The sequence below is a fragment of the Melozone crissalis genome, unplaced genomic scaffold, assembly GCF_028551555.1.
Source record: "Melozone crissalis strain CALT ecotype California unplaced genomic scaffold, PUWL_Pcris_2 ptg000018l_1, whole genome shotgun sequence".
NCBI classification, from domain to species: Eukaryota; Metazoa; Chordata; class Aves; order Passeriformes; family Passerellidae; genus Melozone; species Melozone crissalis.
The window spans coordinates 43,272,476-43,300,427 of record NW_026535796.1 but is presented as its reverse complement, the minus strand read 5'-3'; positions in this window follow the sequence as shown (position 1 = coordinate 43,300,427).

Sequence of the window (27,952 nt, the reverse complement as noted above, 5' to 3'; positions counted from 1 at the left end):
AAAGGACCCTTTGACCAACGTTAATTATATTTAACCTGCTCTATGTATTGTAGAAAGAGCAGCTTAAATATATCACTGGGGACAACTAACTCACCCATATATTCTGGATGTGTCTATTATAACATTTCTATGACATTGCCTGGTTTTCAGAAAAATTCTTGCCGTGAAGAAGAGGAGCCGTGGTGTTATAATGGTACGTTCAGTTCCATTGTGATATGAAAGTTTTTACGGAGAATGCCTGAGGGCATCTGTCTGCCTCGTGTGTTCAGTATTACGGCTGTATAACACACAGAGGTGGAAGTGTATTAAAGGCAGAGCCATTGCAGTCTGCTGGAGGTTGCTGGTGCTAAGGTCCAATCCTGATGATCCCCAGACCAACTCAAAGAAAAAAATTCCCTGCAAAAACTACCTAGGCGGTATCCTTCACTTGTTCCTTTGTACTCATCTGATATTTCTACTTGCAAAGAAAAAGAACTTAGGTTCCATTTAAACACTAGTGCAAACCAGAGTATCTCCCTTGTACATAGAGTCATTTGGGGAGTGATTTTCAGTTCCTCTAAAGCATAAGTTTGGCATGATCTGCACTTATGATATGTGCTAGCAAGCAGGAATCAAAACTCTCTCCTCTCTCTGATCCCATCAGCCTTTTACATCAGTGGTTCAAAACAATTTAGCATAGTTAAGCACATGCCTAGCTCAAAGCATCTCACTGAGGCTGTATATCTCCACAAAGATGGGCAACTTCATGCTGAATCACGACCCATGTGATTACAGACCGTGTACATCAAATAGGTCCTGGAAGGAGACACACAGTGCTCTCATGTTCCACTAACCAATCACAGGCACTAGAAATACAGCCTATGGCATGGGTAGGTTTTTTTCTGTGTCCAGCCGTGAGGTAAACCCCAGAAAGGGCAAAATGCTTTGAGGAATGCAATGGCAAGAGAAGCCTCTTTCCCTGAACGTCCTTCCTCTTCCTGAAATGTATATAACAATGACTGGATGGGCAAATGAGGAAGAGGAAGGAAAACCTTAAAGCTTGAACCCAGTCATCAAATATAAAAAGAGATAGAAAAGATAGAGAGAATGAAGGTATGTATGAGAACAAAGGACATGTGAGAAATTTACATGTTTTGGGGAACAACATAGGTGATTGAAGGGGGCTTGACAAAGATGGGTAAGGTCACAAGCTGCCCAGCACATGCATTGATTACTCCTCTTCCCACATCATCAGAAGGAAACCGCACCCAATGAGTGAGCAGGAACCACACTGACAACAGACAAAGCAATTATTCCCCAGAGCACAAAATTGCCTAAATTTTCATCTGCAATATGATTATGAGACCAAAAAACCTAATAGATTTGAAAAGATTAGATAAATTTGTAGATCATAGCTTCCTAAGTCTGGATATAACCTCTGATTCAGGAAATTGCTAAACCATTGATTTTCAGTAAAAAAAAATCACTTTATATGTCTCCTGTTTCCTCTTGTTTTCCCCTAACCATCCCTTCCTGTTAATGCCAGACAGTAAACAGAGCTAGAGAGGCTGCCCAGCCTCTTACAAAGGTGTGTGTAGAAGGCACATACAGCCTTCCAGCGTGTATCAACGTATCTTTACCAGCACATCACTAAAAAGTGAGCTGATTCTTGGCATTCACAACACCTTTCATCCAAATAGGAGCAACTGTCAATGGAGAGTGAGTGTCCATAGAGAGAGAGAGAGACAAAGAGCACAGAGACAGAGAAGTGCCTCTGCAGGTTCCCTTCTGGTGCATAGGCTTGTGAACTTTCACGTGCATATTCACACCTTACATGATCCCTGGTCTTTGTTCAGGCATCCTCAGCTTCCCTGAATAGCCATAATCACACCACATTTCAGCAACTATTTACTTCTTGGTTTTAGATCACATCTGATACAGTTATTTAAAACTAATTTCAAATAAGCAATGGATCAGATCTCATGGTAATTCTACTCTCCTTTCTGAAGTGACTGCCCTGGAAGAAGCACTGGTGGGATCTGAATTTGGTAAGCAAATAGCCAAACTCTGTGATTAGACTGCATCAAATTAGTTGCCATACACTAGCTGACACCCTCAACGAATGCCTCCTGCCACTAATTGACTTTATTTCCACTTCCTTTAATGTGTCTACCTGTATTCAAGTTGTTAACTGGATTTACACCACCTCTCAGCTTGGTCTTTCTGATAAATATCCTGCGTTTTTCCTGCTCTTCCCCCATCCCTACAAGCATCAGCCCCCTCTTCTTCCACCCTTCTCTTCACTTTTGTCTTATTATGCTTCTATTCTTAAAAAGCTTTATCGCTCAAATAAACACGCAGCCATGCAACATTGTTTTGGCCACAATACAATGAAAGATTAAGTGAAAATTAGGTATGACAAAGTAGGTGAGTTCTACCTTTGAGTAGAAAGGTATCCCCAAGACAAAAAACAAAAATAGCCTGGATTGAGTGAATGGACAGAACTCACCCTTTGCAAGGAGCTTCCTAAACTTCACCCCACTCAGGCCTGAGGGGTAGAGCCTGGAGAGCAACGGGGAAGGAGGGCTGAGCTCTGCACATCCTAAATTCAGGCTTGTTTAACGTGGCTACTCAGAAATTCTGCCCCTTGCATTTGCTGCCCAGGTGCCTGGAACAGAGGTAAGAAAACCCAGAGAAGGAAACTCAGCTGGGACAGAGCACTCCTATGTAGAGGGACCTTTTCCCTCTAGGAATGTCTAACATGCTGCAGCTTTGCCCAGGAACCACAGAACACGCTCCAGGTTTTCTGTCACAAACCAGAGCAGCCCCCAGGCAGCCAGAAATGGTGCAAGCAGACCTGAGAGTGCTCCACTCCCCTCCAAGTTGTGCTGAGTGACAAAACAGCCTTGCCCTGCCTGCTTCTGAGTGGCAGATTGGCTGCACACACCGTCTGCATCAGGCTGTCCCCTGAATATGGCTTGAGACGGTTTTGGTTAATGAGTATCCCTCACCATTCAGAGAAAGTTAGAAAATAGACTAGAAAAAAGACTAGAAAATACACATTGCTATGACAAACATCTGTACATGAGCAATTTTCACTGCTAATATGGGAAACAAATTTAGAGCACTGCAGCAATGATAACTTTGCCTGGGAAGAACATAAGCATGGAGAGACAACTTTTTTTTTTTTTTAATAGAGCTTTGAAATCCTTCTAAATATCAACATTCTTTTAAAATGTTGTAGCATTTCTAAAACAGAAATCTTATCTTAGCTGTCTAAAATGGCGTTAATGAAGCAGAAAAGTATCATTCTTTTTATGCTCTTAAAATAAAAGAATAAACTTTAATTCATTTGTTCATATAAAAAAAATTGAATGCAATATAATTTAGAGAAAGTGGAAATGTGTTTTTCAATTCACATGTAATTCTTTAACACTTTTTTGTTGTAACATATACAATTCCAAAATGTATGTATTTTGTTTATGTAATGTATTTTGTTTCCCCTTTTACAAAGTAGGATAAAAGCTTTCTACACTATGGGTCAAAGCAAAATTCTCATTCCTAAGCTTCCTAAAGAATTGTGTTCACTTAGTTGATCTTTTTTATGTGTAGAAATGTCACTTCTTTATTTGTTTTCTGCTAACCAATAGTCATCATTAGGAATGATGGGCAATAGGATTTGACTGAAGAGCTGCAAAATTTTTAGAATACATTTGCAAGGCTGATTTAAAAATCACATATTATTACATATATTACAGTATATTGTCTAGGCCGCCTCAGAAGAAATCATTGATACAACTGAGTAAACCAGCATTGGCCTTGATGGAATAGCATTGGCACAAAAGAAATAATGCAGTAATGCACTCCCAAGAATTGAGAGCTAATAGAGAGCAACATAATGGATATTACCCACGATGTAATATCTTTATTCTCATACATATCACTTCATTTCATGTCAGGATACAGACAAGCTCAGTAGAGAACTTGTGGGAGAAAAAGGGGAGGATGAGGGCCGAGGGTTTGTCCATGAACAGATGAATCTGATTCACCAACAAAGCCCAAGTGCAAGGCACAGATTCAGCAACACAAGGTAAGAATTTTAAGAAACACTCTAAAGCTGATGAGTTTTCCAGCACACCAGTTCTGCTCTTGGGTTTTCCTCCTTCTCTACAGCTCCCTTCTCATCTTGAGCAGGAAAGGCCTGTCATGGTAAATGTCTGAGGGCAGTAAACCTAGAGACAGATTTGAACTGGCTCAAACAACTGTTGTTAACTCGTGAGAAAATTGTCTGCATTTAGATAATTTAGCAAAAGAACTTCTGAGGGCACGTCCAATCCCATTCATTATACTCACTTGTGTTGCTGTTGTGCAGCAGTCCCGCTATGCTGTAACTTCCCAGGAGACCAACAACCCCTATTCCAGAGCTTTCAGCAAGTGGCTGTGGTCAAGAAATGCAAAATTTCCCTGAAGAAGGAAGGATAGGATTCTTGGTCTCTGTAAATTCCTATAATTTGCTTAGTTCTTGTTTCCCAACATCTGTCCTGTAAAAACCTCACATTTCTGAGTAGAGCAACTTCAAAAACTTAATTTTAAATTGTTATTTATTTACCACTCTTTCACTGAAATGGTTTCTGTGCGTGTGTATGTACATGTGAGTGCAATGAGTGACAATTCCCCTTGCCATGATCTGAATCTTTTTCTTGTTGTAGGACCCATGTCTGCACCTCTATTGTCCTGCATCTTCAGGCAAGCATTTGTATCACTGGGATGCAGATGCTAAACAGCACTATTGCTATCAGGCACTGTCTCACACCCATGCTGAAGTGACATAAATGACTGCAGAAGATGCACAGCAAAGGACAATCAGCCCCCAGGTTTCTGGGAAAAGTACATGCCTCTCAATTCTGCCATTGATTTGTCAGGAGATGTATACTCAAGTAGATGGCTCAGAAGAGGATCCTTTAGGAAGAGTGTGGTCAGATTGACCTCACTTCCACTGCGCTGACAGCCTTGTGAAGAAAGTTAAACTGAATATCAAAATCATCAGCAAAAACCTCCTCTTTCTTTGATTGTACAGTTTAAGAGGAGCCATTCGAGCTCAATTTATTCTCTACACAGGAACTTCATTGATTATCTCAGACATTCATGTAGGAAGGAAGATGAGATAAGAAAGTTCTTTTTTTTTAAGTGATTGCAAGATGGAGAAAACTGCTTTGTGAATGTAATATATACCATAAAGTTCCCTTTGTATAATCTGCTACTGAAAAGTGAGGAGAGTTTACCTTTTCTGAAAAAAAGAAACATTAGGGATGGGCTGATGATTACCAAGGGCAGAGATATGAATACTACAATTAGGGTATATATTCAGATATAGGATTAGCATACAAAAAAATAAGTTTTACTGAGAAACATTTTGACATTTTGTGGAGTTTCTGCTATATTCTTGTCCTGTCAATCACTAGCAGTGGAAAGAGAGACTGATCACTGTTCTTTTTTTTTTTTTTTCCCAAAAAGATTTTGTGGTTTTATCTTAGGCTATCAACCACAATAGGGATTTCCACTGACTTTGAGAGGGAATCAATCCCAAATCCAGAGTGCTGCCATGAATGGAGATGGATATTCAGGTATTTTCTACCAAAGTCAAATGAACACTCCAACAGTCCCACTCTGGTAGGAACTTGAGCTCTAGGAGCAAACAGAGGCACTGCAGTTCTGCTTCCCTCACTGGTAGGTTACTGGAAAGGTAAGGAAGCATCATGTCAGTTTTATCTGAATTTTGGTGATTGTACTTTGAATTGAAAGAATTAAGTAAGAACATACCCTGGGAGGGTCTGTGCTCTCAGATCAGTTGCTCAAACGCAGGTATTCCCTTGGCAGAAATCACCACATGCCCCAAGGAGTCAAAGCATGCTCTTTCACATCAGGACTGTTCCTGTGCAGAAATTGATTGATGCAGAAATTTTCAGTTTATGGATTTCTTGGGTCCATTTACAGAGTAACAAAAACATTTTCAAAGGCAGCCTCTCATGCAGGCAAGCTTTTATGGTCACACACTTTAAAATTCTGTTTCAGCTGAGGACACCTAAGTATTGTGTGGAGAGAAACTGGAGTGGACAGCAAGACTCAGTCAAAATGTCTTAGTGCTTTTTTGACTTTAGGATTGCTGTGTGTCAGTCTAGTCCTCTGGTACAAGCCAAGGTGACATGTATCAGTCAAGAGTGGCACTAAAATTATGCTACAATTTGTGCTTTTATTCATAACACCTCTGCTGACAGCAGCTGAAGCTTGGCATGGGGGCCCCTGGAATAGCTGCATCAGAAAAACAGCAACACCTCAACTATCCATCTTTAAGTTTCCTTTAGAAAATATCTGAATAGAGATAAATCTCACCCATAACTTAAAACAAAGTTAGTTTCTCTAACGTCACTGCTAGGCAGTCATGAAATGAACCAGCAGAAGCATTTTTACTTCACAGGACTTTTCAACAGGGTCACAACAGAGCTGGATGTGGCTACTGCAGGAATTATGAGCTGCAAAAGCAAGTGGAAGCATGTCTCAGAGGAGCTAAGCAGATCAGCCTGGGTACACCACATCCTCTATACCTGTTTAGACTGGTCTTAGATTTTGATGTAAGTATAGAATTAAGGGACTTTAGAATTCTAATATCCTCTCTTACATGAAACCTTTTGGCTGGCCTTGGGCAAATCTCCTAACTTTTTTTGACTCATATTTTTTAACTTCACAAATGCAAACACTATACCACCTATGTCTTATTAGTGCTGAGTGTTTGTACACTACTGCTGATTTTAACCACAGATTTATGCAGAAGCATTATTTCTCAGAAAGAGCTTGCTGCATCATGACACACACACTGAAAGCTCAGTACAAGGTAGAATATTCACATTTTGCATTTATCTGGCACATGTATGCAGGGTGGTATACTTTGTAATATTTATTTTCTCCCAAATGCTCTGAAGCTGACAAATCAGGCATTATTAAATAGACACTTTAAAAAAATTACTCAGCTGCTAAACCAATCACTGTAGGTTGCAGCTCAAAATGAAGTTGGAAATCTGCACCTTTTAATAAAACAATCTGCTTGAGAGCTGATGATATTTGGTTATGGAATTTATCTGTAAATATAATTAAAAATTCAACGAGAGAGTGCTCTGAACTGAGGGGTAAATATTCAGCACGATGCAGAGTGCTCAAGCTACATGATTCCCATTATCGTTAATGGGAGTCCTACAGCTAAATCCCTAAGCATCACGCTAAAAATTTACCCCCTAGTGTTTGCAGATGGAACAAAAGGATTATTGTACATACCAGCTGAAAATAAAGTTACCACTGACATTTTGACCAGGAAGCTTCTATCGGGATTGATCAGTGCAGACTTACCCTACTAATTCTCTCACAGACTGCTTCTTTGGGGTGTCTCCCATCTGAAAAGGCATTCTTGTATTTTATTTAATTCACTTCTATTTACTGGTTTTCATGTCATTATATCTCTCAAATTCTTCTCCTTCTGGCTTCCTACCAGAACACTTCTCTCTGCTGCACACCAGGCTTCCTGGCTTCTGTATGCACAGATTTAGGTCCCTGAACCTTAAACATAATGGACATAAGGACAGAAGAAAAGTTCCTATGCCAATGACCTTTCAGCTTAGTTAGCTGAATGTGCAAATTTACCCAGCAACAAAATGCTGCAGGGGACTTTGGGGTGATTAAAAAGTTGAAGGGGGAGGGGAATTCACACAGGCAACTTTATTTATGGTTTGCACCTTCTGCTCTTGGGTATGGACTGGCTACAAGGCTCCCACTCATGAGATTTCCCTACCCTGGTGAAATTAGTATCAATTCAGGAGTCTGAGCCTGATCCTGCCAGCAGATTTAATTAGCACCAATTGATTAGGTATGGGCTGGAGCAAAACAATGTGATCCATTCACTTTCATAGAGCTTTTAGATAAAATTTTCTTAAATAATGGAAAAAATGCTTCTGATCCATCTTTTAAAGTGTATGCATATACACACACACATACATATCTAAATGAGAGGAAACCTCCCATTCTTTTAATTTCCAGTCTTGATTTCACGTATTCTAAATCAAAAATAGGCAAAAGGATTTGTTTGTCATTTGCAGACCATGCTGCAATCCTGAGTGAATTTTATAGGTGAGTTTTAAAGCCCTCAACAATAGAGGCTTATGAAGGAAACACTGATAGACTGTTATTATAGTGCTGGTCATAAATACAATGCAATTTCATTTTATATAACATTCTTCATACAAGAGCTCACAAAAAGTTTTACAGTAAGTATCAATTGAAAGCTAAAGGAAAGGAAAAGAGAATTTTAAGGCAAAATTTCATTGACTTAAGTAAGGGGGAAAGAGTTCCTTTACGAATTATACAAGTAAAAGTCCAAAATTTTCATCTGTCTGAACTTTGTGTAGAAGTCTCTTATGAGGATGAGAATACATGCATAAATCGTGCCTTTCTCTCCAAAATTCAAGATTTCAGCTCCTAGCTCCACTATTTATATATTCGTGAGGCTCCATTACATACCTTGGCAAGGCCCTTCATTAGATAGTCTGCCAGGATCAGACGTAAAGTCCTGAATTGTCATTTATTTCCACAGGGCTAAGGGCACCTGACAGCTTGTAGCCTCATAGCCCCGACCCAAGAAGAGCAGAAGGTGCAAAGCAGCAAAGAATGAAGTCATTTGAGTGACTTCCCCTCCCCCCTCAAATTTTTAATCACCCCAAAGTCCCCTGCAGCATTTTATTGCTGGGTAAATAATATAATGAAAAAGTGCCTACATGACACAAGCCGCATGGGCACAGACAGCTATTAAAACTGAAATGATTTATTTCGTAACAATCTGAGGTAGCACACTTTAACTCTAGGTATAGCAACCCCTCCATTTCTGCTTGCCTCATTTGCATAAGTAATTGACAGCTTGTTAACAGCTCATTAGGAACACTGAAAACCATGTGACAGATACAAACCTAGTGCTAGAGGGGAGAAAATCTGTGAATTACAGTATATTGAAAACTCAATCAGATTCAGAATTACAGGTCACAACACAAGTTGGTTATTTTATTAGGTTAAAAAAATTAAAAGTTTAATATACCATTTTTCGACCTGTATTTTTAAGATAGCAGGCTACAAGGTAATTAATTAAGAATCTGATTGGGAAATGAGCTACTCTCTGCTTCCATGGGTAGGTTTAGGAATGGTACAATGTTAATACATTAGGACAAATAATAATTGCTGAGAATTAAAAAAAAATGTCTTGATGTAGTATTCAATTTTAGTTTGGGAATATACCTTCCTCAAGAAAGCAAGTAGCTTCCAGACACTGCAATCTAATATTCTGTAACTGAGAAAAATGTGAGGAATAATTTGATTTTAGTCTATAAAAAGAAGATAAGTGTTCTGATTTGCACACTCTTACTATCTGTAAATTTTGATGATTTTTTTTAAGGACATTTAAATATAAACAGTGCAAATGACAGTTATATCAGCAAATCTACTTTTTTGTATTAAACACACAACCCCCATAATCTTGCTTTTCTAGCACTGTTAGCAGAAATAGAGTAACGTGTAGAAATAAAATTATCTTCTTGCAAAAACTCTCCCTTACTTTGAAACCAGATATGGATTCTCTGTAACTCAAGTGACATTTGCTGATGAGGACAGAGCTGGCCAACTGCACACTAGTCTGTAGAGCTAAACCAGTAGGCTGGGTGATTTCAGCTCTTTCAAATACCAGTGGTTTATTGTTTCCTCCCTCTTCCCTCTGAAAAAACACTAAAAAAAATGTGATCAGATCTAAACCTCTGACTATGTGGCCAGAAAAACAACAATGTTAAGGTGTGGGATTATCAAAATTCTCAAGTGCTTGTTCATGTGCATGCACTGTTTCAAGAGGTGCAACTGCTGCAATATGGATGTATATGTTATTTAGACAAGTCTCATAAAAGTAAGTTCTGATAGAGTCTCTTAGTGAAATTGTGGATCTACTTTGGTGCTGCGAATACAGGTGTATGTATGACTACAGTACTCTGGCTGGTGGGGATAAAATCTCCTTTTTGTGTAGGCATGGTTTAAGAGTGATTAATGAATCCCTGACCTGTGGTACAACCAAAGTGGCGTTTATGAGTCACTTCAGCACTTCTGAAAACTCCATCTTTAGTCTTCATTACACGGAACGGCCGCAGGGCCGTTGTGCCCCCTGCGTTAATTACACCCATTCCTGCACCGGTGAAGTTACTCTGTTGTAACTACAGCAATATAAACTTCTAATGCTGACACGCTCCAGTGGTATAAAGAGAGCTTTACACAGGGTACAAATGACCCCAGCTTTACGCTGAGCTTAGGCAAGGCATGACTCACATACACTGAAGAAAAATTAGCTCAGTTTTTGCCCTTGAGCCCAGATCAACTGAAGCGTTTTGCCCAGGGAAAAGTCAGTGCATGGCTGGGAGAAGCAGTGCCAACAGTCAAAGTTCAAGATCACAAACCAAGCCTTATAACGTGGCAAATGAGAGATGGTAAACTCACCACAAGTGAGAATAATAAATTGGTAAAACCTAAAATTCCAAATAAAAAAATCAATGAATTTTACGTACATGTTCTTTTTTTTTGACAACAACAGTACAAACAGAAATGCAAATGCTGTGTTTGACAATAGATCGCATACCTGAGTATTGAACCAAAAGTCTCAAACAAAAAGGGCTTAACTAGAGGTTTTTCCCATGTCATGCTTCATCCAGTATATGGCTTCTCTAACAATATTCTTTGAGTCCCGGGCTTAATTTTGAAGTTCTTTTGTTTTCCCCTCCTTTATTTTTTGAATGTGAGAATCTCACTTTGATTTGGTTCCTGTAGGTCAAAGATAAACACTGAAAATCAGTGACCACCTTCAAAATGCAGATCGGTTTCCAGTTAGGCTGGACTGAATTGCAGCTGAAATTCTGGGAATATATTCTTTTTCTGTATTAACCACTCAGTCAACCTTTATAAGCAGATGACATGATTAAAATGAAGTTTGAACATTTTCTGTAAATTAATTCTCTCACTTATGACAAGAGCCTTCTAGTTTTCATTAACTTAAGTGCCATTTCCTTGGGACTCTTATTTTTACAGTTTCTAATCTACAGTTCTGTAATGACCTGGTCTCAGGAACATATTATGCTATATTTCCTTTCCCTCAGTCCTCAAGCAAGGGACATACAGGCTTTTCAAAAAAGGAAAAGGGACTGGCTCACTTTGGCATCCAGCTTATGAGCACATAAGATATTGCATTTTGCTACTGAGAGTTCGTTACGGTGCATCCATAGCTGCAGCCCTCTTGGCTGCTTAACAAAGCTTCAGGTTTCAGTATTAATGGTGAAAAGTCTTCATCCAGCTATTGATACATCCTTATTCTTGGAGCATACCTTTCCTTACAGACATAATGTTGCCCATCACTTTACACTGGTGTTAACTAAAAATTCATTTCCAGAGTGCCAACCACCACAAACAAGCTGCTTTGGCATCCAGGTGTTCAAGTACAGAACTGTACTTTAGAGAACAGAAGTTACCTGTAAGCCTCTTTAGGAAGCATGGCGTAGAGTTTTGGGTTTGCACCTGTGTGACACTTGTTTTGAGTAAAACTAAGTAATTCCTCATCTATTTGTATCAGAAGCTCATACAGGATCTGTTCTCTAGTATCTTTATACAGCCCTTGCCACAGTGCCAAGTACATTTACTCACTAGCCTTCCCCTAGTTTTTCAGTTTCCAGCTGTGATCTTAAAATACAGGTAATAAATATCCAGGGTGACCTTAATATGCAGGTAATAAATATCAGATTAATTTTATTTTTTCAGCTCTTTCCTATCAATATACATTGTTTATGTTTGATTATTGACAACAAAATTTATTAAAATATATCTGTAAAGTTAATTTCTTCTTTTTCTTCTAGTGCAGCACTAAGTAACAAAAACCTTATATATAAGCTCCTGAAGGGCAATAATCTCTGCTGTCAGGATCACTACCAAAGACATCTCTTTTTTACATTGTTGGAATCTGTGTGTAAATGACACTGTTTTTTTAATTTCATACTTTCAAGTCTGTTCTTCAGTTATCCCACTTCTTTTCAGCTTTATCCACCTCATGCTTTCTCAAATATTCTTCCCATTCAAACAAATAATGTAAATAGGTGTAATATGCGCAAAGCCTGGGTAAGATAATGTTCTCTCAAAACTTGGGAAATAAGACCAGATTTCAGTACTGGCTGATGAACTGATAAAAAACCAAATGAATACTTTCTAAGAAGATCCGAGCATCCAAATTTGCAAAAGCCACAAACACCTTGTAATGTCAGAAGTCAAATTTTGGAGCTGGATTTTGTTTTGAGGGAGGAGAACTCAATGGTGGAGCAAATTTTGCATGTGTTCCTCTTAAATTATTACATCATCACATCAGTTTTACAGAGTGACACTCTACAGACAGCCCCATTTAGACTTTGAGCACCCCGCAAAGTACAGCAGTTCTTTAATGAAATCTGAAATGAAGATGTATCTATGAATACTGTGTTCTAGGGATAAGAATAAATCATTCAAAGCAAGCTCTTTGAGTTGCTACATCTATAGGGGTAATAGGCAGCAGACAAGTTTAAACGATAATCAAATCTATAAGTGACATTTTCTCTAGAATATTATCTTATTTTATGGTGCTCTCCTAGTGGACATCACTTCCTGTATAAGATTGTTTCTCCTATAAGGTTCTGAGAGCACAGCATATGAAAGAACAGCAAAGAGAAGCAGAAAAAATGCCAAGCTGCAAATAAGCTATAGGGAAGGGCTGTGAAAGCATGTCTCTGAATCAGTCCATCTACAAATGTTTGAATGTGATCTTGAATATGTAGATACACTGGAAATACCTCTGTTTATACCAACTAAAATAGCTGGTTAGATAAATGCATATAAAGAAATGGCCAGGTGTTCAAACATCTTTCTAGCCTTTGAAAACATTGCCATCCAAAGGAGTTCAGTTAGCACATCTCATTCATAAACAGATTTGGAAAAAATTACGTATTTTTAATTTTTTTTAATAACTTGGGCTATAGATGCATGCTAGGTGTATGTCATAAATTAGAGCCTGGTTTTATCCACAAAGTGAGACTCACCATAGCAAACCTTTTGAAAAAATCAGAATATATCTAGGTATCAAAATATCTGAAAACAATCCTATACTTCTACATTGCCCCTGTGTGGTGCAGTTGTATGTATGTATGGCTCCCCCCACCAAGCACACAGATAACATGGTCTTAGGACTCCATAATTACTAATTATTAATTACTGTCTTCCATCAAACACGGGTTATTATTTCAACGTAATACTTCTGTATGTACCAGTTTCAAATGCAGGCATAGTTTTAGGATGGGTGTGTTTATGTGTATGACTTTATGTTTATGCCTCTCTAACTGTTTAACTGCACATGTCTAATTTCTGTGTATTGCACAAGTGCAGAAAATCTCTGTTTCAGGTCCAGAGCTACAGAAAAACACCTCCTTTTAACATCACCTACATGCAGAGGCAGTTCCCTTGAGTACTCAGTTACACTGCTGTTGGGCTGCCTTTTTCTTTAATTTCCCTTCCTGAAACCTTGGAGGCTTCAAAAGCCGATTATTTAATATGGCAGGTGTGGAAACTCTAAAGCACCTCTAGTTTCTTGGACATAAACTTTTTGTCTTGTCATCATTTGCTAACTCAGCTGCAGTGAAGGAGAGGTGTATTACAGAGATTGACCTGAAATTGGAGGATTAGGTCCTATGAATATTTCAGACAGCACAGATCACTGGACTGGGATATCTCCATCCAGAATTGTTCGTAGCTCCAAACATCACAGCAGAAAGTCCTAATAGTGCTGTTGTATAGGTTAGTGTTCATTCAGATTTTTTTAAATCCCTACTTTCATTAGGAATACATCTAATTAAAGGTCATTTACCCCCCACCTGGGAGCCCCTTGTGCATGTCTGAATGAAGCAGTTCAAAACTCTGTCCTTTTCCACTTCCATTTCGCTCAAGTAACGACAGGGTTAAATTGCTAATAGAGGTTTCATGAGGTCTGCCAGAGCCCACTCTCCAACACTTACATCTGTTCAACAATTATTACAGCATTTTTGTCATAAAAAATTCAACACCCTGAGTGTCGTGCTAGCAAAACCTGAAAATTTATGCAGTGAATAGAATAGCTAATTTCTCTGAGGAAATGCAGGGGGGAAAATTACAGATTTAACTTAAATTCTCAAGTACTGTAGAGCACACATCTGACTCCCTCTTTAGGTTTTGTCACCATGTAGCATAAGTAGGAACACCATCTACAGTAGAGCAAGAAACCTTTGCAAAGCAAATTTATGCCTTCGAAGAAACAATGCCTGAAACTCAGAAGGGGGCTGTACTGGATTCATCGTTTTACCTCACAAAATCTCATTTAAATAATAAATTATTCAGATTATTCTCAGGATAGGGTTATTCTCTCACTACCTCGTGCTGTTACAGAGTGAGCCACACCCTCTGCAGGGTACAGGTAACCGACAGATATGCGGAGACAAAAAGCCAACAGAAAAACTGTCTTTTGTCTCCTGAACTTTGTGTCTGGCTGCTTGATGTTTGTGGTAAAAGGAAAAAGAAAACAGAACCTGCCTCGCTTCTCCACAACGGTAGGAATATGGATTTTATGCTAAACCTAACCCTGTCTAGTTAAGATGCCAGTGGACTGGAACAACATGCTAGAGGCTATAGCCTTCTATTCTCCAGGGCCGGACTCTTACTTCCAGTTCCAGGGGTTCAGCCGTAACCATAATTGCAGCCATGACGAGTGGGGAGCTCTTTCAGTGTCACAAGAGCAACAAATAAAACAAATGGTTTTGGAGCAGAGGCGGGGGCCATTCTCAACACATGAGGTGCAAAGGGGAGGCTGCTGGAAGCGAGGACGGATGCCGCGTGCTCCCTTCCTTCAGGCTGAACCCTGCTGGGGTGATGGGAGCTGGACAAATGCTGCTGCTGCAGAGGCTCTCGTATGTGAGTTCAGATAAAAACTGCACATTGGCTCCAAGGATATTTGCGGGGGCATTTTTGCCATTTTTCACAAACAGTGCAACGGGGTTACAAATGTACACACGCTCAGTGGAATGTCTGTAGGGGCTGGACCTGCTAGACCAGTCTGTCACTTGGGCATCGGGAGCCACAAGTGCCAGCCCTCGGGGAGTTCATAGGGCCTGATTTGCCATCAGTAGAAAAACTGTTCAGAAAAGATTTGCCCTCGGAATTAAGTGCTGGACCAAGGTTTCAAATAGCCAGCGTACCAGTGATGTTTGCATAGGAACTGCCAGATTTAGTTCTTACTTATTACTGCATTTTTTTCTGATTTTCAGATTATTGATTTGGTTGCAAACAATAACAAATGTGTAAGCAAACTTAGGTTAAATAAGAATAATTTTCACCCTAGAAATCAGCAACTAGTGCTAGCCCAGGGTCAGCTTTGGGAAGCCTGGGACCTGCAAAAATACTATTTCAATGTTTATTTTCAGTCACTATGTCATACCTATAAAATCAAATGTTCTCAGAATATTTTTTTCAAATACATATTTTTAATACTTTATTTTTGTGCAAATAAAAATTGCAAATGGGCAAAATGGTTTGCTCTTCCAGCTCCCATTTCTAAATTTCTGTAAATATTATGAGTTCATATGAGAAATGATAATACTTTGCTACTGCTCTCCTTTTCCTACTTTTTCCAGCAGTGGAGTCAGTACCCATGTAGGATGGCTGGCTATCACAGGACACAGATGCCAAGTGCTGGCAGATATTATTCCAGTGTCAGAATCTTTTTCCTTGTCAGACTCCCTAGGCATTTGTGTTAATGGCTCTGGAGCTGCCTCTGGGTCTGTCACGTGGGGTAGCAGCTGATGGGTTTTCTGCAGTTTGCTCCTGCATGACATCTTCCTTTAACTCGTCTTTGGTTCTGACGAATTTGTACATTATTACCTACTTGGAAATAAGATCCTATACATTTTGCACTGGAGCTATGATTTCTTCACAGATTTGTGTACTTCCCTCAGAGCTCACATGTGTGCATGTAGAACATCCTCTCAACAGCTTTAAATGGCATGCAGTTAAATTATATCCTGGCAACAAAAAAATATTGGAGCAAATTAAACTATTTACTAAGGATTTGTTTCTCCTTGTCCTCATCACCATCCTGTCCTCTCTTGCCCCCATTTTTTAATGATTAGTGGATCATTCTTTATTAATTGAAGTAAATCTTCTCTCTCTTCTCTTCTTTCATAGGCCAGAGGACAGCTTTCAGTATGTAGGTTGTTTACAGACTGGTTGTGTGGATTGTTGGCTGTTCATGCTGCATGAGTTTGCCATTTAAATTTCAGGATCTTAATCCTGAAAAGATTAACTTCGAGTCAGGTGGGTTGTTCAGGACACATGTAAATCTTTGCTGCACTGCAGCCTTTGAGGACCAGCTCCTATAAAGTCTTTGAGGTAAGGAGCCCCAGACCTGGTCATCTGTGCTCTCATCCATCAGAGAGCCCCAAGTGTGAGAGAGCTCTGCGGTGAGAACCAGAGCAGGACAAAAGCACTCAGCAGTTTGCACTGGCGGCAGTGAATAGAGATGAGTCCCTGAGGAGAGCTGCTACGCTTGACTGCAATATAAATACTAAATGTAAACAAATTTGTAAAGCTAACCCACGTCATACTATCATTGCTGTTACTCGACTGAAATATTTTAAGAAGGAAAATAACTATTAGCAAGAGGCAAATTACACACTTTCATGCAAATTTTGAGAAACATTCATTGCAAACTCTGTGAATCTTTCCATTTTTGCAGGCACTTTCAGAAACACAAGGCAGTTGTCCTACACATTTACTGCTAGCAAATCGTGTCTCCAACAAAAGAAAATCGGCAATTTTATTTACAGTTGATTTGGGGTATATACAGTAAAAAAACTGTGTTTTTTCTTTTCCATTGTTTTTGTTTTGATAAGAATCTGTGTAATCTGGTTTGGGATCTATACCTTTCTTCCTAACTTGCAAGGGAAGTCCCAGGGAGTCTATAATGTGTCAAGTAACCCTGTTTTGTAGCAACAGTCTTTGTTAATGTTGTTATCTTTCATTTCTTTTTGATAACAACAGTAACAAAAATCCTGCATCATATTTTCTGATTTCTGCTTAAGAGGGTAGGGAAGCCCCCTTTGATTGCTTTCAGGTTTCTCTGATGTGAGCAAGAAGCAGGCCTTGACAATACGTTCTTTTCTTTGGCGGCAGACTTGGATTAAAGACAGGCTGTGCCAAGGAGTCACTTCGCAGGACAGCGTCACAATTGGTCTTGTTCAATATAGAGTGCAACAAACTACTGAACAGGAAGGGGGAATGTCATAAATGGATTTTGCCATCAAAACAATGTTCAAGATGCTGCACCATGAGCTAAACTTCAGAGGCAGATCCAGTGTAAGTGTTGAAGAAAAGGTTCTGCCCTCAGGATTTCAGGTGCACCCTGCCCTTCGAAAGAAGTGAGGCTCTTTATATACCTTGTGCACACAAGCAAGCAGGAGATAACCACAACTAACAGACTCAAACCAAAGTAAGGAAAACAGGGTTTAGTTAATTTTCAGACTGCTCTAGAGATCTTCCTTGTTGATAGCATGTTCATATAAACTTTGCAGACTCCATTTGCCCTTTTAGCTGCAGATTCATTCTTCATCTCTAAAAATAAATCCTTGCTAAGTTAAGGTTTTAAAACACTCTCGTAATACTCTGGATGAAAAAACACCTGCAGTACAGAGGAAAGACCTGATAAGTCCCCACAAATGAAAGCAAGCAGGAAATGACAGTTCCCACCTCCTAAATGCTACCTGCCTTCAGCAATACAACTCTTCAAACCCATGCATAAAAAGCCAGCTACTCAGTTTTCTTTCTTATGCCACAAAGGGAAAAGAAAGTTTTGAGGAAATATCTATAAAGCCAGCAAAAAAGGCTGGAGGGTCAAGGCCATTCTGCCCTAAGTTCTCCCACTTTTTGCACTTCCACCCTTAGTCCTGACTGAGCTTTGGAGAGTTACATACATCCTAGGGTCACTAAGACACAATTCACATTCAGTCTTATTTAAAGTCAAAATGCAAGCAATTACAGTAAAATATAGATTTGTAAAGAGATAAAGAGGGTTTTTTGTAGTTTGTATTTGAACTATTCTTCACATCCTTGTTCCTTATACAAAATAAAAAACTTCAGGGTTTTTTTTTAAGTTTTATTTCATAACTTGGTCCTCCTTGCTATCTTTTGTAATCTGAGAGCAGAGAGACTTGAGCTATGTGTAAGTGGCTGATAAATTTCTCTCCTTCTACACAGGCCAAAGACAGGCTCAGCAGCATCTACTCTCCTGTGCCAAAGCCGCTTCTTGATGCAACAACACAATCTGTCCTTGTGGACGGACTTGAGCGGTTTCACCTCCCAAGTCCCAGAAAGTTTGGATTTTCCCACATACCTCCCGCAGGCTTAAATGCTTATTTTATCCTTATTATACTCTTAACCTGAAGCTATTTGGGCCTGATTTTTAGGTATACCCAGGCATGCACAAAGGTGCAGCAGCACAGATTTCAGTGGGATCACTTCTGCTGCACATCTGCACAAGCAGCAGCCCAAACAGGACCACTGTTGGGTTTGAGTTTACCTGGCTTTCCTTCATACTGATGAGTCAGTACAGAGTCACAGCTATCTCTTATCCTCCCAGAGTATGGCTCTGTTTCAAAAACCCAAAATAGCAAAGTCTGCTGCACTGCCAAACAGGAGACCCAGATTAAAGAATTTCAGACAGCAGTCTATCACAAGCCCGTCAAAACCATGTATATCGTGCAAAATAGTGATCAGAGAGACAGATCAGGTGACTGAACCAATATAGCAGCGCAATATGTTCGCTACCTTAATTATCTCAACTTTTTTTTTTTTTTTTTGGTAAGAAACCAAAACTATTTGCTTCTTCCCTCCTTATAAAGATATTTAGTGTTACTATGCCTATGGTTATGGAAATATTTTTAACATAGGCTTAGAAAATGGGGATGGTTCTTAAAATAGGTCTTTTGTTTAAAAATGTGTAGTGCCATTGAGTTGGTACTCCAAAGTAGACTTTTATGCAAAAATAGCCTCTCTCCACTGTTCCTTCTGTTTGCCCTTTCATCCCTCTCCTTGGAAGCTCATGAGGCTGTCTCCTAGCTTTTATTGAAGAATCAGCAACCAAGACAAACTAGTACACACAAGGGGAAAAACAGCAGAAAGGAAAAAAATCTATTATTCTTTCAAAAATTGTCCTAGCACTGTTTTTAATCTGGGCACAAACAGAAATCTGTGGGTGAACACTGCTCCAGTTTGCTTCAGTTTATAACATGGTCATTAAATCCATATCAAACATGCGTGTTTTAGAGTCAAATCCTCTAAGACAAAGTGATGAAATAAGTAATCATTTGATAGAAGTACATATAATGAATTAGATTTGAAAATGTTGGAAAGTCATTCAAGGAAAATCCTTCTTTTACCTTACACTGAAAACATATCATTAGCTTTAATTTAAGTCAAGGTGAGGAGGGGAAGGGGGGTGAGGGGAGGGGAATAGGCATCACAGGAAACTCTTGAGTGAGTATTGTTTAATCCCATTTAGGGACACTTTGAACAATGACATATATATAATGAGATATTTAAAATTCTTTGGTCAATCTCTAGCTAAAGGCTTTTACTGTGGAAAAAATTAGTAATTCAATACGGACTACACAGTCTTTCACATGCTTTTATTCTTGATTTGTTGGACATGTATAACATAAATTTCAAAACCAATCTATTAATGACTTAAATTGGAAACTGGTTTCCTTTGCTTTACATACAGCATTTCAGTAACAAGCATAATAACAGGTGGATCAATAGATGCTATTTGGTGCAGTATTTGAAGCATGTTAGCATTAGTCCTGTATCTCTATTATTGAACATCATGTCAACAAATTCCTGTTTCAAGGAGGATGGCAAAAATATTTTCCAGTGTCAAGGTTATTTAACCACATGAAACAGTAAGAGTTTTTTTGTTTCCTCTTAACCTTGCCTCTTCCTTCTTCTTCTTTTAAATAATCCATGTTTTGATCAAATCAGTGGATGAAAAAAAATATTTTTGCATCAAATCTGTGTGCTGTCAACTAAGATTATGTTCTTTAGAATGGATAGTGGTTCTGGGAAGAAAATCAATTTTTTTTTCTCTTAGAGAAACATAAAAAAAGAGAAAGTCACTAATGTAAACACAAATTTAGAAAGTAACAGAAACAAAGTGAGAGAGAACAAAAACAGTTGAGTTTACCATTTGAAGAATTTAGCTAGGGAATTATTTCCGACCTATAGTTCTCAAACACAGCATGAAAAGACAGAAAAATGAAATTTTAGTCATTAGAATTTGACAGCTCACAGTCATAATATGCTGACATGTGTAACAGGAATTAAGGGGTTCTGCAGGCAGAATCAGCACTAATATTTTCTTAGGCAAATAATTTCTTTCAGCTCCATGAATCACACAGCATTGGAGAATCACTGGACATTTACAAGTGACAGATATAATATAACTGTACTCTTCTTTATATCCTTTATTAAGCAGCTTTAATCCAGAGGTATTCATTGCCACCTAACTGGAACAAGGTTTGTATGCCACAAATAAAAAGGGACTCTATGTGATGACCACAGCAGGGAACAGCTTGATGGATGCAGCCAAAACAAATTCTACAACTTCTTGACACTCATCTGTAAACTGAAGGTCTATTTTTTCATCTGTGAAAAAAACAAAAAAACCCACTTCAGTAGTTCAAGATATACCATGTTTGACTAATGCTTGCCCTCCAGGGTGTGACTGCACCAGAATTTCTCAGACCTTGAAGGTGTGAAGCATTCTTGGTTCACCTGATCTTTAAGAAATCCATCAAACATACAGTAGGTTGCAGTCTTAAAATGTCAGGTTTGTGAGGAAAACCAACACATTTTATCTACTTAGTACTACAGACAAGTACACTTCAAAAGATTACTTAAATGATTTCCCTTTTTACAATACATTTTATAGATGCCAACATGTTTTCTGGACCATTTACAATCCTTTCAGAAGAACTCTTGGAGTTTTAACCCACAAACTCATAACTCAAAGACCAACCCCAAACACATGTGATATTTGTGTTAGTTGTATGTTGGAAAACCCTATGGATCGCATTTGTAGGGCTCAGGCAGCTGATGAGAGCTGGCTCAAGCTGGGAAGGTGAGCTCAGTTGGCTTGAGCTGTGTGGTATGGCAGCAGCTGAGCAGCGGGTAACAACGGCAGAGATACAGCACTGCTTTCACACTTCAGCATATGACTCATGCAGAATATGAGTGACTCACATGCAGCATGTCATACCCAACAAAACTGAGCATACTCGGGGAAAACCTGAATATAATACAAGTGCCATGCTCATGCCCTAATCACCTTGTAGAATTAGCTGGGATAAATCCCTACTGCCCCCTGCTTTATCACTATTAGCTACAAAGAGTCAAGGATGAACTCAACATGCTGATTTCAGAACATTTCTCCAGTAAAATCACTGGCATTTTATGAGCACTACATCATAAGGCTTGTTTCCAGCAGGTGTAACTTTATAACATCCAGGTCAGGTGTATTAAGCAACAGGGGATGCATTTCTTTGGCAGTAATCTGCCACTGTGGCACAAACAATCAGGGATGAGTATCTGACTCAACAAACAGCTGTTGAAATTCTCCCTTGCTTTTTGTTTCTAAGCAGATGGCACAACCCACCCAGCCTGTACCCTATGCTTTGTGCAAGTTCAACAAGCTCTTCAGCCGGTGCAGAACCAGTTCCTAACTCAGTACCGTAAATCTGCCAACTCCTCTTTGCATATCCTTGAATCCTGCAGAGAGGATAAAAATATCTTTGGAGCTGACAGTCTTTATGTTTTTACAGTTCTTTGTTGCATAAACCCTGTGAAGGCAAAAAACCTTGGTAGCCAAATGTTTCCAGGTAGTAAGGGATGGGCCAAGGGCAAGCAGTGCTACTGGAAATCTTTTTGACAGTTTGTCATCGGCTGTTGGGGGCTTAAGGACTGTCTTTTAGGGCTACAAGGAGGGTTAGTCATACTCCTTCCATCATTTTGCTTCTCTCTGTATATTCATTTCTGTTGACCATAAATAAAATCCTTTGTCAAATCCATGAAAATTTCAAAAGGTGAAAGCAGAAGTAGTTCAGAGAAATTAAATAGCATACATCTTGGATCCTGGATCAGTTACTCCTGCATCAACACTCTGAACTCCCTATGCTTTTCTGAAGCTTATCATATGTATCAAAAATTTTTCCTTCTGTCTTTCCTCCTCACTTGTATGCCAGATTTTTTTTCTTCCAATTTGAATTTTTCCTTCTAAAAACCCATCCCCTTCATCAGAAGAGAATTTATGTGCCAAGACCTGAAGAATTGCTATGCTCCCTTCTAAAACTTTTGTTTCTATTTCCATGAATTCAGTACTAACTCTAGATATGTGAACTTTTGATGTGTTAAATTATCATCTAATGTGTTAAATTATCTGATGTGTTAAATTATCATCTTCTGTCTTTTGCCATGCCCTGTATGCCTTCCTTTGGATTTGCACTTGAAGATGCACTCACCTGAAAACATACTCCAGACTCTGCAGTGAAAGAATGAAAAGGATGAATAAATGAATTCTGCTTGAAGTGACAGTATGTATTACGAAAGAAGTTTTAATTTCAGATAATAAAGAATGAACCCTACTCTCCAGAGGCCTGTGATAATGAGCAGACTAATGGTGGCAAACCCCACCTCTCAGAGATACTGCACTGTGTTCATGGGCTCAGCACTGAACCAGCAGTGCCCTTTATTTCTTCCTCTTTGGATCTGGCATGTGTCAGTTGAGGTATCCAGAGACAGCACAGATGCCCAAACGTGGGCAGGAAGCCAGGTTGCAGGGCTTACAGTATAAATATATATTTTTTTAACTTCATGCATACCCTTTTTCCCAGTAAGTGTGTTTTTCGGGCTTAGAAACTCTGTGTTCTTAGCTATTTTAAGAAACCTGAAGGGTGAGAGATGGAGAAGCAGCAGACATGTTGGCAACAAAGATCGCTCCATGAACAGAATGCCAAGATTAAAAACAACCAAGGGAAAAAAGGAAGGAAAAAAAAAAGGAAAAAGGAGGGATACCTTTGACTTTTTCTTGCTCTTTCATCTCAAAAAATTGGCTCGTCTGAAACTGTTGGTTTCTGGCAAAGATTTGATATCAAATGAGAGAAATAGCATGTTCCTGAAGCAAGGTGATTTCCAAAGTGAGGCTAGATGTGCATTCAGCTTCTTCTACTTGGCAGCTATCATGAAGGGCAGAAAGATTTACCATTTCTTCAGAGGGTATATAACAGGGTTGCCCCAATCTGTCAGGAAGTGTTAGAACTCAGTAAGACTTGAAGTGGGATTTAAAAGTTACTGAAGCTCATTTGTTCACAATGTCAGGTGTGGATCCACCCCAATCAAAATAAAAGATAGGAAGAAGGAAATATTGCAGAGTCCTAAAGGGAAGTTCTTCACACAATCAAGCTTAGTGAGAACACTAAATAAGGAGGGAAAATGCAGAAGTCCTTGCAGTTACTGTGTATCAGCTGATCTGTTGGACCATAGGCACATGAATTCTGTTTGTCTATACCAAATGGAAAAGGGTAGTTATGCATTTTATATTTACAGTGTGTGTGTGTGAGAGAGAAGAGAAAGAGAGAGAGAGAAAGAAAGAAAGAAAGAAAGAAAGAAAGAAAGAAAGAAAGAAAGAAAGAAAGAAAGAAAGAAAGAAAGAAAGAAAGAAAGAAAGAAAGAGGAAATGAGAATGTTATTTATAATATCAAACTGATTTTTGGATGCTGTCTTACATTTTGTATGAGAACATAAGGATGGGATATTAACTAAGGCTATACATAGGGTTTTTGCATTTTTAAGAAAAAGAAATCTAAAAAATAGCACTGCATAACCTCTACAAAATGGGTCACAACTGGACTAGAAGTAATTGCCGAAGTCCCATTTTGTCTAACAACATTTCTCCAATGGTCTGTCCAGATTTCTGTCTAATCTAATCTATCCATACGCCTATCACATTGAAAATGACTTGCCATTTTTCACATTTTATTAATCCACCTTTGAAAATTCAAAATATGATTCAGAAGCAGGAAATGGCCTTGTGAAACAAAAATAATAAGTAAAAGCACATGCCTAAATCTGCGCACTGTCTTACTATACAAGAATTAAAATGCATACTGCATCTCAAAGATCTTTTTTATTCTTTCAAAGCAAGAACTAATGGAATAAGGGAAAGAAAAGTTTCCACGGCCCAGATATGTCTTTGCTGAATCACTTTGTAAGGTGTGGACAATTGAGTCATAAACTTTCACACTACAGATGGCTGTGTTTCTTTCATAGTGAATCAAGCTCTAAAAGATCTGTGACACTTTATGTTATATGTTAACTAGAGAGGCATATTATGTAAAAAGCACATAGGGTTTCACATGCACTAGTGCTCTCTGCACAAGAGAGCATCATTTTCAATATTCACTCATAAAACCAGCTTCCATTTTTATTTACTAAATTTCTTGTGCAATTGCCTGAAGTACATTCATACTGCTATCAGACTTGCTGGAGATCCTGCTTTGTAGAGCTTCACAAATTTATTAAATGCATTCTTTTATATCCCATTATTTATTTTTTTTTTTACTTTGAAATAAAAAAATTCAAAACATATCTTCCTAGATTGGCACTCCAACTGATGCTACTTTAAGAAATGGAAGAAAATATAAGCAACTTGATATCTATATGTGTTTTCCCGTATGGTAAAAGTGTCCAAATATTTTAGGCATATTTTAGAATTTTAGAGTTAATATGACAATGCAAAAATACTTGCTGTCTATCTTAAACCAAATCTCTCTTCAATACAAGGCCTCACAACAGAAATGCTGGTACCTGTAACTACAGGTACACAATGTACAGTTACAGCGATACTGTAAGGGTTTAAGAGCTCCAGTAAAAATTTCTATTTATTTTTTGACTGCAAGTATGCTCCTTATAAACATTGATTTTAAAACCAGTAAAAAAATCTTAAAATCATGCTTCCCCAGCTGACAGGTGGTTCTGTGCCCATGAGCTGAAGAGCAGTCACTGAAGAGGATCAATAGATAGAACAAAGATTAACACTTTGTTTCTTTGAGCAGAGAACATTTTGTTCTCATTTTTCTGAACCAGTAGAAGATTGTTACACACTGTAAAATTTGTTTCTAAGGCAATTATAAATAACTGTGTATTTAAAACAAATAAAAATGATAGGCAAACAAAAGATTATTACAGTCCGCCTCTCAAGATATATTTACTCTTCTTTGGACACTACTGCTTCGCATGAACCTATAATTTATTATTGAAGAGGACATTTTCTTAATTAGAAAATGGACTGTATTCATTACTATGCTACCAACCAGAAAGGGGCTGATGCTGCGGATTAATCCCTGTATTTTTGAAACTTTTTCTTCAAAAACTATGTCATCTGAGCTTTTCTGAAGATGTAAAAATGTGACAGGCTGAATTAAAAACTATGCTTTAGATCAAGCTGGCTAAACATCTTGACCCAGCAGATAAAAAGTTCTTGGAATAACTGAAAGATCACATTTCTGTCACATCTCTAGGTGCACAAACTAAAGGAAACAGTAAAAATAGGTAGTGGATAAAAAGACAGACACAATGAGAACAGAAATTTTCAACTCTCTTTCAGTGTCTTTTGAGATACAGATATTTCAAACACGCTAAAGATTCCACACAGATCATTGGTCTCATGATTCAAAGTTTGTTATTAACACTTTTTAGCTTGAAATAAGAATCATATTTCCTAATATATAATCTATATAAGCACTAATATACTTAATTTGATTTTTTTTTCAGCTTTTATCATATCCCCTCAACCAGGTTGTCTTGTGCTGAAAAGGTCCATGCTAAGTCTGTTTCACAGACACCATTATTCCCATTCATCTCAAATTTCTGTCAAAAGACAAACTTTTGCTGCCACTTGGTTCCCAACTGTAGACTAAAATTGCAGGTATGGTGTCTGTTTTAGCATCTCTCAGATCTTAATTCTGTTGTGCTCTTTAAATACCTTGAGGTATTTGGATGTAGTAGACCAGTCACCTAAGCCGTGGAAAATGTGTTTCATTATGACGATACAGAATCTGCGGATTGTTCTAACTTAAACTGCAGCTCTGTAATGTTTGCTACCAGTCTTCAAAGACATTTGAGCCCATTTTGCCCAAATGAGCCACTGTGAGCTCTTTCCTTTTGTCTTATCTCCCTTACATCACTTTGGTGTTTCAGGTGTGCATTAAAACCTCCTGCAGTTTTCTGTTTATTGCACATAAGCTCTTTTACATGTGGCACAACTGGAGTTTCAGACACTCGCTCAAAATAACCTGCTCGTTAACTTAATTCTACACCCACATCTTTAGACAGATTATGAAGGCCTTGCAAACTAATTTGTCCCACATAATTAAGTCCTGAGAGCTTTGCAATATACTTTCTTACTATGCTTTTAATTCCAAAAAAAACCTCTTTGGAGGTAATTTGACACATAAAGTGCATGCAGTCCTCAGTGTGTTTGCCACATGTTCTGCTGTTTCCTGCTATGTTAATATGCCCTTTCATCATTTCCTCTCACCACATCCTCTTGACTGTGCTTCTTTCACCCCCTCCTCCACACACTTTCACTGACTTATCACTACTCCTCAGAGAGTTTCACTTACACTAGGAAGTAGCATCTGCAATAGAACCAGTTGGTTATAATTTAGAGAAGAAATTATGGCAAATAATCAACATTTTGAGTTTTAGATCAGAATATTTTCAGGGCAACTTTCAACTTCTGTTTCTACTCTTTTTGTTCCAGCCACAGCTAATTATCTTCTTGTCTGTGTTCATACCACATTGAACAAGCCCATTGAAATGCATTTTACTGGCAAGTTCAGAAAGATTGAAAATGAGTGCTAACAAAATGATGCTTTCCTGAGCAAGGGCAGGTTTTGATAGACTTACTCAAGTAGGAAGCAATATCATCTCCCAAGGAATAGAGTACCAAAAAGTGGATGTTAAAAGTGCTCCCAATAGAATCCTTAACTCCCTTGCCAAAAGACATTTAATGTGCAACCATCTCTACTGTAAAACAAATGCTGAAGAGGTGCAGTCAGTGATATTTGCACAGGTTCATTCTCATTAAAGGCTTTTATAATAGCATTCACTCTGGTGTAAACTTTTAAAAATTGACTTCTAGATCTATTAATCCCCTTCATCTCCTTCTCAGGAGCTTAATGTGTGACATTGTAGCTAAAAGGACTAGCTTGGTCCTTAGTTGAATAAACGGGAATACAGAGTAGAAGCAGAAAAGTTACATGTGCTTTTAACAGCAGTGGGAATAGTCCTAGAAGGGTTGGAAAGATTTTGGAGCAGGAAAGACTTCAGAGATGCAATTGGAGGAGGACTCAGAGTGAAGATGTAAATAACTCTGAGTAATGCAAAGGATAACTTGATTACAGTTTAAGCACATCTCTAGAGATATATAAGGATTTAATACTAGTGGAATCTTCATCCAGAAGGAAAAAAATTAAATTTCTTACAAAATTGCAAATATCAACAGCAAATATCAACAGCTTAAGACTAAAGTTGTATTCCAGATTCTCAGTGTTAACAGCATTGAAACCTCTAAGTGAAACCTCTAAGTGAGGTTTAGGGTGGATTATCCCCCACTGCAACTACCAAATGTGTTACTGGATAGTTGAAAAAGGTAATACTTATCTAATGACAGCTGTTAGATTTGAAGCAAGAGTTAATCCAGAGAAGGTCT